At 33.7% G+C, this 10177-nt stretch overlaps 1 pseudogene; it reads right to left on the bottom strand.

Annotated features, from left to right (window-relative positions):
- Positions 1 to 9106: 9106 nt before the first annotated feature.
- Positions 9107 to 9845, bottom strand: LOC114025843 (annotated as a pseudogene).
- Between the last annotated feature and the right edge of the window lie 332 nt (positions 9846 to 10177).

Here is a 10177-nt window from a genome sequence, read left to right as displayed (position 1 = left end):
GAGGAGGCAGGCCAGCCAGCTGGATTAGAGAGGCTGGCTTTGGCTCCAATCCTGCACATTTCTCTTTTCCACAATAGCACTGATGCATTTGTAACTGGCAAAAGCCACACTCATTTCTTTTTCCAAACCTGTAGGAGAGCCCCTATGAGACTTGAAACCGATGTTCCTTGCAGGGTGTAGGAAGGCACTTGGGACTATATAAAGCCCAGGGAAACAGTATGATTAAACATTGGTAGGTACACTGATAATATTTTCCCTATGAAGTCACAAAAGCCAACAAGTATGGCTTATGTTCACTGCTGCTGTGTGTTGGCAAGAAAGGCAGCATGTTATATGATTTTGTTATTCCCTTTCCCCCCAACACAAAGACACACACACACACACACACACACACACACTTCAATTCCATTCAACAAACATTTTATTAAACACTTTCTTTGTGCCAGGTACCATACTGGGTGCTGGGGATTTAAAAAAAAATGTAACAGACTCTGTTCTAAGGGTGCTTATATTCTACCAGGGATGGGGAGAAATAAATCTATAAAAAATTTACACAAATCTTTATCTATAAGCAAATAGTTGAAAGTAAGAGCTAACAATTTTCAAAAGAAACAACCATGTGAAAAGCATTTAGAATAATAACCAGAGAAATGAAAATTAAAACTATGAAGTATCATATCATCTATCAGACTGACAAAAATAGAAAGATTCATTGCTGGAGGGAATGTGGGAAGATAGATATCCTAATTCATGTTTGAAATATGCATTAATCCAAATGTTTCTTTATGCTCTTTTGTGTTTCCTATGTGGCCTTAACTCTGGATAATGTCTGTCCTTTGTCATTACATAATGGCTATTCAACACTCTACAGAAGAAACCTTTCTCACTTATAAATTCAGGATTTAGGGTTTAAAATATGTCAGGCTTCCTATTCCCTAGTTCATGTGCATTCTTGCTCCTTATCTGAGGTTAAATGAGTAGCTGGGTTATAAAACAAATGAAAGAACAAATAAAAGAAAGGATGAGATAGAGAGGAGCCCTGCCACTGAGCCCAGGGCATAAACTTCTTAAAAGGAAGGTCAGTGAGAGTTTTTAAAAAAAAAAAATGCTTAAGACATTAGGAAGAAAACATTTACGAGAAGACTGGAAAGTGTCTTAGAGGAGAAAGCTTTGGAGGCAAAGTGGGCAGCTATATGAAGTACTAATGTATGGGGGACAGAAATTCTAGGATTCATTGCTTTTTAGGTATCTCAAGAATCTATTCTCTGAAAATCAGAAGGGTATTCTGCAAAGTACTGTCATACCGATTGTCAACCCAGACCATTTTGCTCCCAACAATGTTGTAACTGCTTTTCAGTGGTATAAAAAAATATGCTAACTACAATTTATGAATCACATTGAGATCTGCTGGGACAAAATCCATCATACAAATATAAAATAATAGATTAGTGTTATTACTTAATGAAACAGCATAGTACAGAACACCTACTGGTTTTTATCCTGAAACCATTCATGTAATGCAGCATAGTTTTTGAAAAGGCTTAAATAATACACTCTAGTTTTTAATACTGTGTTTGGAATAAAAATGCACCTTAGTGCTCCTATTCTTTCAGCCTTTTTAAAATTTTCATTTTATTCATTCCATAATTCAGATTGGTTTCTGTGCAATTTTGATCTGCCACAAAGACTGCCTTCCTGGGCTACTTCATCAGTGTTTTTTTGTGTGCAATTCTTAACATTAAAAGGCAAGGCAGGTTCACCAGTACTGGAAGAAAGTCAATTTCCCTATCCTTAAACAACATGGGCTGTAACTTAGTTTTTCCTTGCTATATACACGTGGACAACAAGTGGTTTGACCATAGGTAAAGTAAGCCAAGGAAATGATGCAAGATTTCACGTGCTTTAGATATAGATCAGTACAGTACAGAATGCCATGAAGACTGCTGCTATGTAGTTAACTGGTAAGGAGTACCTGAACAAACAGTGGTGTAAGTTAGTAACGGAATATGATTGTGCAGTAAGAAACGATGTTTAGACAAACATGGGAAGATTTCTGTGAATTGATATCCAGAAAAAAAGTATATGTATATATGTATAGATACAGATATAGATATATACACACATACACATGTGTATGTGTGTGTTAATATAATTAAAAAACACTATAAGGAAGCATTCATTGAAATGTTACTGTCAAATATATAATGAAATATTGGCAGAGAAGTGAGTGACTAGGAGGACAGAATGCCACATACATCATCAGGGACAGCTAATATGTTATAGTCATTTCTGTTTGTTAAAAGATTCAGTACTAAAGGTGGTGGGGATGAGAGGGCAAGTATGCCTAGTAATAACTTATTAAAACAAAAATTATCAAAAGATTTTATTAATTTTAAAAAGACTATTGCCATGGCTCATATGGAGAATAGCTTTTGTAACCCAAGAGACCAAAAAAAAAAGGACCTACAAGGGAAAACAAGTCATTGACCACTGGTTCTTATATCAGCAAACAGGATAGAAAATATGAGAGCCATCCTTCAAAATGTTGTATAGTAATCAAAGTGTTTATTAGGTGCCATTCTGTCCCCTTTTCAGTCAGCTTCCTCCTAGAATAGCTAATACGTAACACCCAGGAGCTCAGTGCCCACCTGTTACATGGACTCATCACTGTGGTCTACCACCAGAATGGAAAAGACCTTATGGTCCTCACACTTCTTTCACAAAGGACAGAATAAAACAGTGGAAAGAGCCTAATCATTCATCTCACTTGTGGTGCTAGTACCCCCAGCATGTGGGAATTCTTTGTGATTCTTGTACTGACACCAAGCTGTAAAACATTACCAATTTGAGCAATGTGAATATTTGTGAAGGGTCAGGGAGAACCATGTTGAATTACTGAACAAATCTGAATTAGAGAGTAATTGTAATGAAATATAGTTTAATTATTTTCAAGAACAAATAATAACCCAAAGAGGTAGGCTGGCATAAGTGGACAGGGTGTTGTATTTAGAATATCTAGGTCAACAAAGTTTCCATAGTTTCATATGGAAATTATGAAAGTGACTAGAGACAATATTTTTAAATTAAAATATCAATTATTTATGTGTAAGCGGCTGCTTCTAAAACACTCTAGGGTACCTAAAAGTCTGTTCTCAAGTATTTAAATAGAGATCCTTGAATCATTATTACATTAGTCATATGGCCTATAAATAAAGCCTTGGTTTAATCAAAGATCAGTCCAACCTACTCTTATCTAAATTAAGTACAACACAGGTATTAGCATAAATAGCAGATGTAGCAAGGAATAATTTATTTAAAATGTGGTTCCACTGAACCTAAAGCAAGGAAACATAGATTTGAATTGCTGCCTCTTATCAGCTATATCATTTCAACTCTTTGCAAACTTGGCTTTTCATCCAAAAACTTGTACTTACACTACTCATCTTATATGTTTGACATGAAGAAAGTGTTTTATGAACTATAAAGTTATACATAGGCGTGGCCTTAGAAGCATTCAGAGTGAACTGTGATATTCTGGTGTGAATATTCCCTCCATGAATTTAGATTATAACTGTTCTACACCTTGCTACCCTGCACAACTCTCCCAAGATAAGGAACTACCTGAAATGTATTTTTAAAAAATATATGTTGATAGGAATACAGGACATGCAAATACCCTACAACACAAGCACAAAGACATATAATTGTAGTTAAATTAACTATAATAAAGTAAAATACTTATATTCATCAATTTATACAACAAATCTTAAAACTTTCTATGTCTTTAAAATATTTTGATATGTTATATGTTTTCCTTCTGCTGAAATTCCTTGCTTTACATAATTTGGCATTGAATTCATAAGATCATGACATGCCTTCTTTAATTCATTATCCTGAAACCATACAACCCATTAGATATTAATCATAATTCTAACAGCCCATTCCTCACCCCTAGACTAGCCTTGATTAAACATATGCATTTTCAGTGATGCTGAAATGAGATGAGTTCCCAGGCCATTGAACCATGTTAGTCTCCATGGATGAATTTCTTAGCCTTTTGTGATGTGTAACATGGTGTAAAATTTTACCTCCATCTAGGAATTTCCCTAATTTCAAAACAATTCTACTGCTCAGAATATCCATGCATTTGTTAGGGTCCATCATTCCTTCAACAAAGACAAGACTTCAAGCTGGCCTAGAAAAATATTCCTACAAAATTTCTTTGGGTGGGTGTTTTATATTATGATGAAGATTCCAATATCATATATATTGATCTAGATTTCTTCTGAAAATAGTTTTTTGTACAGCTTTGAATGAGAAAAATGAGCACCATCAGTTAAAATTATCCTTTTTCAATTTTCATTGCTCCAGTTTTTGTATTATCTTATATAGAACAAGCAATTTTTTCTTCATAGCAATGGTCAGCAGCTTTTTATCATACTTGTCTTTTCACCTTTTTTCTAATTTCAAGAAGTCTATGCCACATTGCAATAGTGTCAATAACAATCATTTGAGCTGTCGGGTCCCATGAAACATCTTTGTTTGCTAAGGATTAATTAAGCTGTTTCTCAATGAAGTGTGTCAGCTCTTGACATTGTTGTTGTTTTTTTAAACCACCCTTCACTTTGGACTTCAGTGCAAATGACCATTTTTCGCTGTAGGCTTGAATGACCCTGAAAAACTTGACTTCACAACATCAACAGACACAGCAGTATCCCTAATAGTCATTAAGGTGTACTTTTTAAAAGATACAACTTTGGCACATTTCCTTGAAGAAATACCAATTCTTAAAAACCACAGAATTAAAAGCACAACAAAAGAGAGTAATAAAACATACACATAGCATGAAATCCAGTCAAATGGATTGAACCTTGTTAACAGGTAACTAACTAACAACAACATGTGAGAAAACCAGCTCCTTCTTTTGTCAGTCAGATGTTCTGAATGAGCCTAGTGTCAGTAGAAGTACATGTGCATATCCATCCACTGCTGTCACAAAATGAAACTATCAAAATTACTGCTTGTCCCAAATAAATCACATACCCCTTTCATCTCTAGACAGACAGATAGATTCTAATGATTTTCTATAATACAAAAAGTCATATACATGGAAGAAGAAATTTGAGTACCAAATCATATGGGATACTATCAAAGGGGACAAGGGATATAGAAACACATCCTGACAGTTACCTTAAAGAAGTACAGACAGAAAAAAGTAATTTAGTTATACAGACCTAGGACCAAATGCCTTTGAAATAAATGAACTTGTGCATACCAGAAATAACTACCTACCCAACCTATAAACAGTAGTGAAAATGTAAATGTTTTTACCCCAATATCAAATAGATAGAAGTTCACCCTAATCAGGCAGTGCTACTTGCTACCTTTGTGACTTTAAGCAATTGGTTTCAACTCTCTGAGGCACAGTTTCAATACCTATAAAATGAAATTGCATTAGTTTCTATAAACTATTACAATTTTAAATACAATAATACACCATGAGGCCTTGATATATAAAATAATCACAAGCTAGACAAAACTTCCTATGTGTAATGAAAAATATTTAAATATACAATATGCATACAGTTTTCATTTTGGTTTATTTCACACCTTTCCTTATTTCTCCATATTCTACTTTAATGATGTTATGTTATTCCAACATATTGCCAAAATACAAGTTGCTCAGCTATTCCAAAGTGTTGATATTAAAGTTGCTCACAGTTTTATAATTACAAATAACACCACTATAAATATCTCTGTAGAGTTATTATTTTTATTTAATAATCTTCTTGAGGTAGAATAACCATAATGAGTTTATGGAATCAAAGGGTCTTTTCACTAATATGACTCATCGTGTGGTATCAAATTGATCCAAAAATATTGAGTTAATCTGCAATTCCATGAGAAATGAAACAGTGTTTCTACCTACCTTGCAATATCAAAGACATTGAGTTCAGTTACTTTTTATCTTAGATGTACTGCTAATCTATTTTAATTTTGTTTCCATGGCTGCTAATCAGGATGAACATATTTTTAAAATCATTCTTTATAATTTGTTTCCTCTTTTTAAAAAATCATCTATTTGTATCCCATTATCACAGGCATTTGAGATTCATATTGGTTTTTGGAATTTGACAGTTTTTTCTTTATAAATTCTGTATGACAGGCTTTTATAGTAAATGTTTTTCCTTCCCTTAATTAGAATAATGATTTGGATTAAAATCTTGGGTTTAATTATATATGTAAAAACCTGAAGAGACCTTAGAGGTCATTAAGTCAAACATAAGTTGTTTTTATTATTCATTTTATGTAGTTGTGGGACATTTTGTTATCTTTTGTTATATAGACTGCTTTCACTTTTATAAAATCAGATTAAATCTACTTGTGAAACAGAACACAACCATCTCAAATTAAAATTATTACCAAAAGGTTATGGGACATATATGTTAGCTATAAACAACGTACATCATTTTAGTAAAATCTATCAGGGTAAATTGGCACTTCCTCTATAATTTGTGGTCATAGAGGTTAAGTGACTTCCCCAAGATCACACAGTCACTAAGTTATCTGAGGCTGGATTTCAACTCAGGACTTCCTGATTTCTGGCCCAGCACCTTTATTAAGGCCCAGGTCCTTAATAAATCCTTGTCCTTATCCTTCACTATGCATGAGATACATCTCTTTGGAGGACAACCTTTATGGCAGCATTTTGTACTACTGAATCAATATTTAAAAAATAATCAACAAATAAGCAAAGAAAGATTTTGTATTCTCTATACCTTTCAGTTAATTGTGTGACTACAAACATGAGGTTTGGTATAGAACATTCTTTGTGAAAGTCTGGCTATTCTGTTCTAATGTCTTCATCAAAGAGGTTCTCAATATATGCCTAGGTCATTCTCATGACCTTTTTGTAAAGATGTGAAAGTAAATATTAGGTCAAATAGAATATATTAAGTTTTTTGACAATATTAAAGGACTATGTAAATGTCTGCTTTTTCCCTTATTTTCTAGGCTTAGTTTTTTCAGTAGTAGTAACATCAATGGTTTCATTGTTTTAGTGAACTGCTGATAAGAAAACAACCACCATGATGCAGATTGTCAATTATTTTGCAATATACAGTCTTAGAAGTTTTCATGGAACATTGAAAAGCTAATCGATTTCCTCACACAGCTATAAGTCAGGAGGAGTTGAAGCCTTTTTTTAATGCAAAACTGAACTCCATATATTAAAATTAAAATGACAACAATAATAACAAAAGCAATAGGTGATTTTTTTTCTAAACACTTGCAATCTACTTTTCCCCACCAGAAATCTTGAGAGCCTTTCCCTCCATACCCTCAAAATTCTATCATCTCCAGCATAGATTCCCTGTGTTTACTGTGTCTAATGTAATTCCTCTTCCAATAATTGTTTTCTTTAGTGACATTTCTGTTTCCTCACAGAATATATGTGAGATGCTAAAGTCTAAATGTGACAGCTCTGTCATTGATGGTGAAAAGAGTTATTTTATAAATCTTTATAGATCTTTTCTGTCTTTCACTTCTTAATCTTCATCCTAAAATGCTATTTTGATCATCTAACTCATCTAGGTCTTTCATAACACCCATTACATGCTTGATATTCCTTCTACTTCTCACTATTTTCTAAGGTATGTAATCATAACTTCAACTATTTACTTAAATGAGATATTTCACTGTAACTATAATACTTATTATAGCTTTTCCCACATGCTTGGAATGATAATTTGTTCATGAAGATTAAAATAAATCATTTAAAAAATTATGAAGGGACTCTTCCACCTAAAGTGGACATACATGTTTTCACATTTTCTCCATTGGTGATTTGTGGTAATTTTCATGTCATGCTTAATAAATAATACTAAAGGCTATATAATATTGTTATTTTCATGCTATACTTAATAAATATTATTACAGGCCATATAATATTATTATTTATGCTATATCTAATAAATATTATAGTCTAGATAATGCTATTGATTTTATGCTATACCTATGAAATGTTATTACAGGCTAGATAATAAAACCACTTATTTTAATCTTCATAAACAAATTAACATTCCAAGCATGTGATAAAATCTGTTCAAAGTTTTCTAGTTACAGTGGAGTGCTTTCTAAAAGTGACGGTCCCTGTCATTAAGGGTTTATGATATTCAGTAATAGGGTATATGTTATATATAAAGGTAAGTATAAAAAGGTAAATATAGCAATTTAAAGTATAGGAATAAGATGGCTTAATTTGTGTTTCTATCACATGTTAATAGGTAAATAGTTGCAGAAACATAAAATTATTTTGATGGGACTTAACCAATGCTAACATATATAAGAATGAGTTGAAAACTTTTAGAAAAAAATGCCATTTTTTTGGCAATTGGGGTTAAGTGACTTGCCCAGGGTCACACAGCTAGTAAGTGTCACATGTTTAATCTGAGGCCAGATTTGAACTCAGGTCCTCCTGACTTCAGGGCTGGTGCTCTATCTACTGTACCACCTAGCTGCCCCCAAAATGCCTCTTTTAATACAGAAATGCTGTAAGAAGCATAAATTATACAATAATACTATGTTCACAAATATAGTTAGGAAAACTTAAGCTCAAGTCCCAGATCTAACATGAACTAGCTGTGTGACTCTGGTTAAGTCATTTGGCCTCTCAGAGCTCCAGGCAACTTTCTAGGACTATTAATTGCAGAAAAGGTGCCAACTTGCATTGAAAAGGAATTTACTCATCCAGGAATTCCTTATATCTATGAAATCATACGTCTAAATTTCTATCTTCAAATAAACCTATATTTTTGCACACATGTTTACTACAATGTCATCTGCATATATTTGGTTTTTTTGGTTAAAGATGACTAATTCTATTTCACCTATATCCATGTTTTCATCTATTACTTCTTTTCAGATGACCCCTAAAATCTCAATATGGAGCCATGACCTGTGACCCAAGGTCCTAACTCATGTTTCCAATTGCCTACTGGTAATATATACTTGGATATGTCACCACTTCAAAAACCTCAAATCAGAAGGAGAATTCAGGACCCTCTAAAAAAAAAAAAGACTCTTTGTGAAAACTTTCCAATTTCTGTTAGTGGCACAACCATGTTTCTAGTTCCTTAGGGTTAAAAAAAACCAACAACATCAAACTCACAATTTTGTACATAGGGATTGTTTTTTGCACCACAGTCTTGACCAGAGGGAGATCCTCTCTCTTGCAATGGACAATTATTCATGACTCCAGCAATTGGTATAAATCCTAAAGGACAGGGGTGGAGAACCTGTGGCCTCAAGATCACACATGGCCCTCTTAATCCTCACATGCGGCTCTTTGACTGAATCCAAACTTCACAGAACAAATCCTTTAATTAAGGAGATTTGTTCTGTGAAGTTCGGCTTTAGTCAAAGGGCCACACTTGAGGACCTAGAGGGCCACATGTGGCTTTGAGACCACAGGTTCCCCACCCTTGGACCAAACCATCCAAAAGCACCTGATACCTGGTTGTAATTTTTACTACCTTGGATAATCTGTGCTTTGTTTCATTTAATAAGTCTGAAATAAGGTCATCTCTGGCTGCAAGGATTTTCAGTCTTGCCTGATTCCTCATGTAGGACATCTGAATTTTCTTCTGTTGTTCAATTTGTTTCTCCTTCTTTTCATAATATTCCATTATCTTGAGTCGCTATGTTTGCCAAATAAGATCTTTTTCAATGTTGAACTCCTCTTCAGCTTTTGTGTCTATTTCTTCACCCTTCTCACTTTATTCCTGTTCAATGAAAGCCGTCATGTGTTTGATCTGCTTTTGGACGTCAGTGTCACTAAGGGCCATGGTGACAGAAGCAACTCCTACATGGACCTGGCAGCCTCTGAGTACGGCAGAACGGCAGAAGAGAAAGCAGCCTGTCAAATTGTATCTTAATCACAATTTCTGCCTCCAGTTTCTCCACCTACAATTTATCCTGTACATGACCATCATTATATAAGAATGCTTTTATTATCAATACATACAATAACAGAGGTGTATCTTGCTTCAAATAATATACAGGTTGCTAAAAATTTCTGTGTAAACAGAGTATCTCAAATGCAATATTATAATTTTTTTTTACAAATCAGAAATTTTTAAATTTTACTAGATGAATCCTTTTGTAAAGAAAAGGATCA

This window comes from Vombatus ursinus, unplaced genomic scaffold (assembly GCF_900497805.2).
Source record: "Vombatus ursinus unplaced genomic scaffold, bare-nosed wombat genome assembly UNPS02014832.1, whole genome shotgun sequence".
NCBI classification, from domain to species: Eukaryota; Metazoa; Chordata; class Mammalia; order Diprotodontia; family Vombatidae; genus Vombatus; species Vombatus ursinus.
This window is presented reverse-complemented; position numbering and strand designations above follow the sequence as displayed.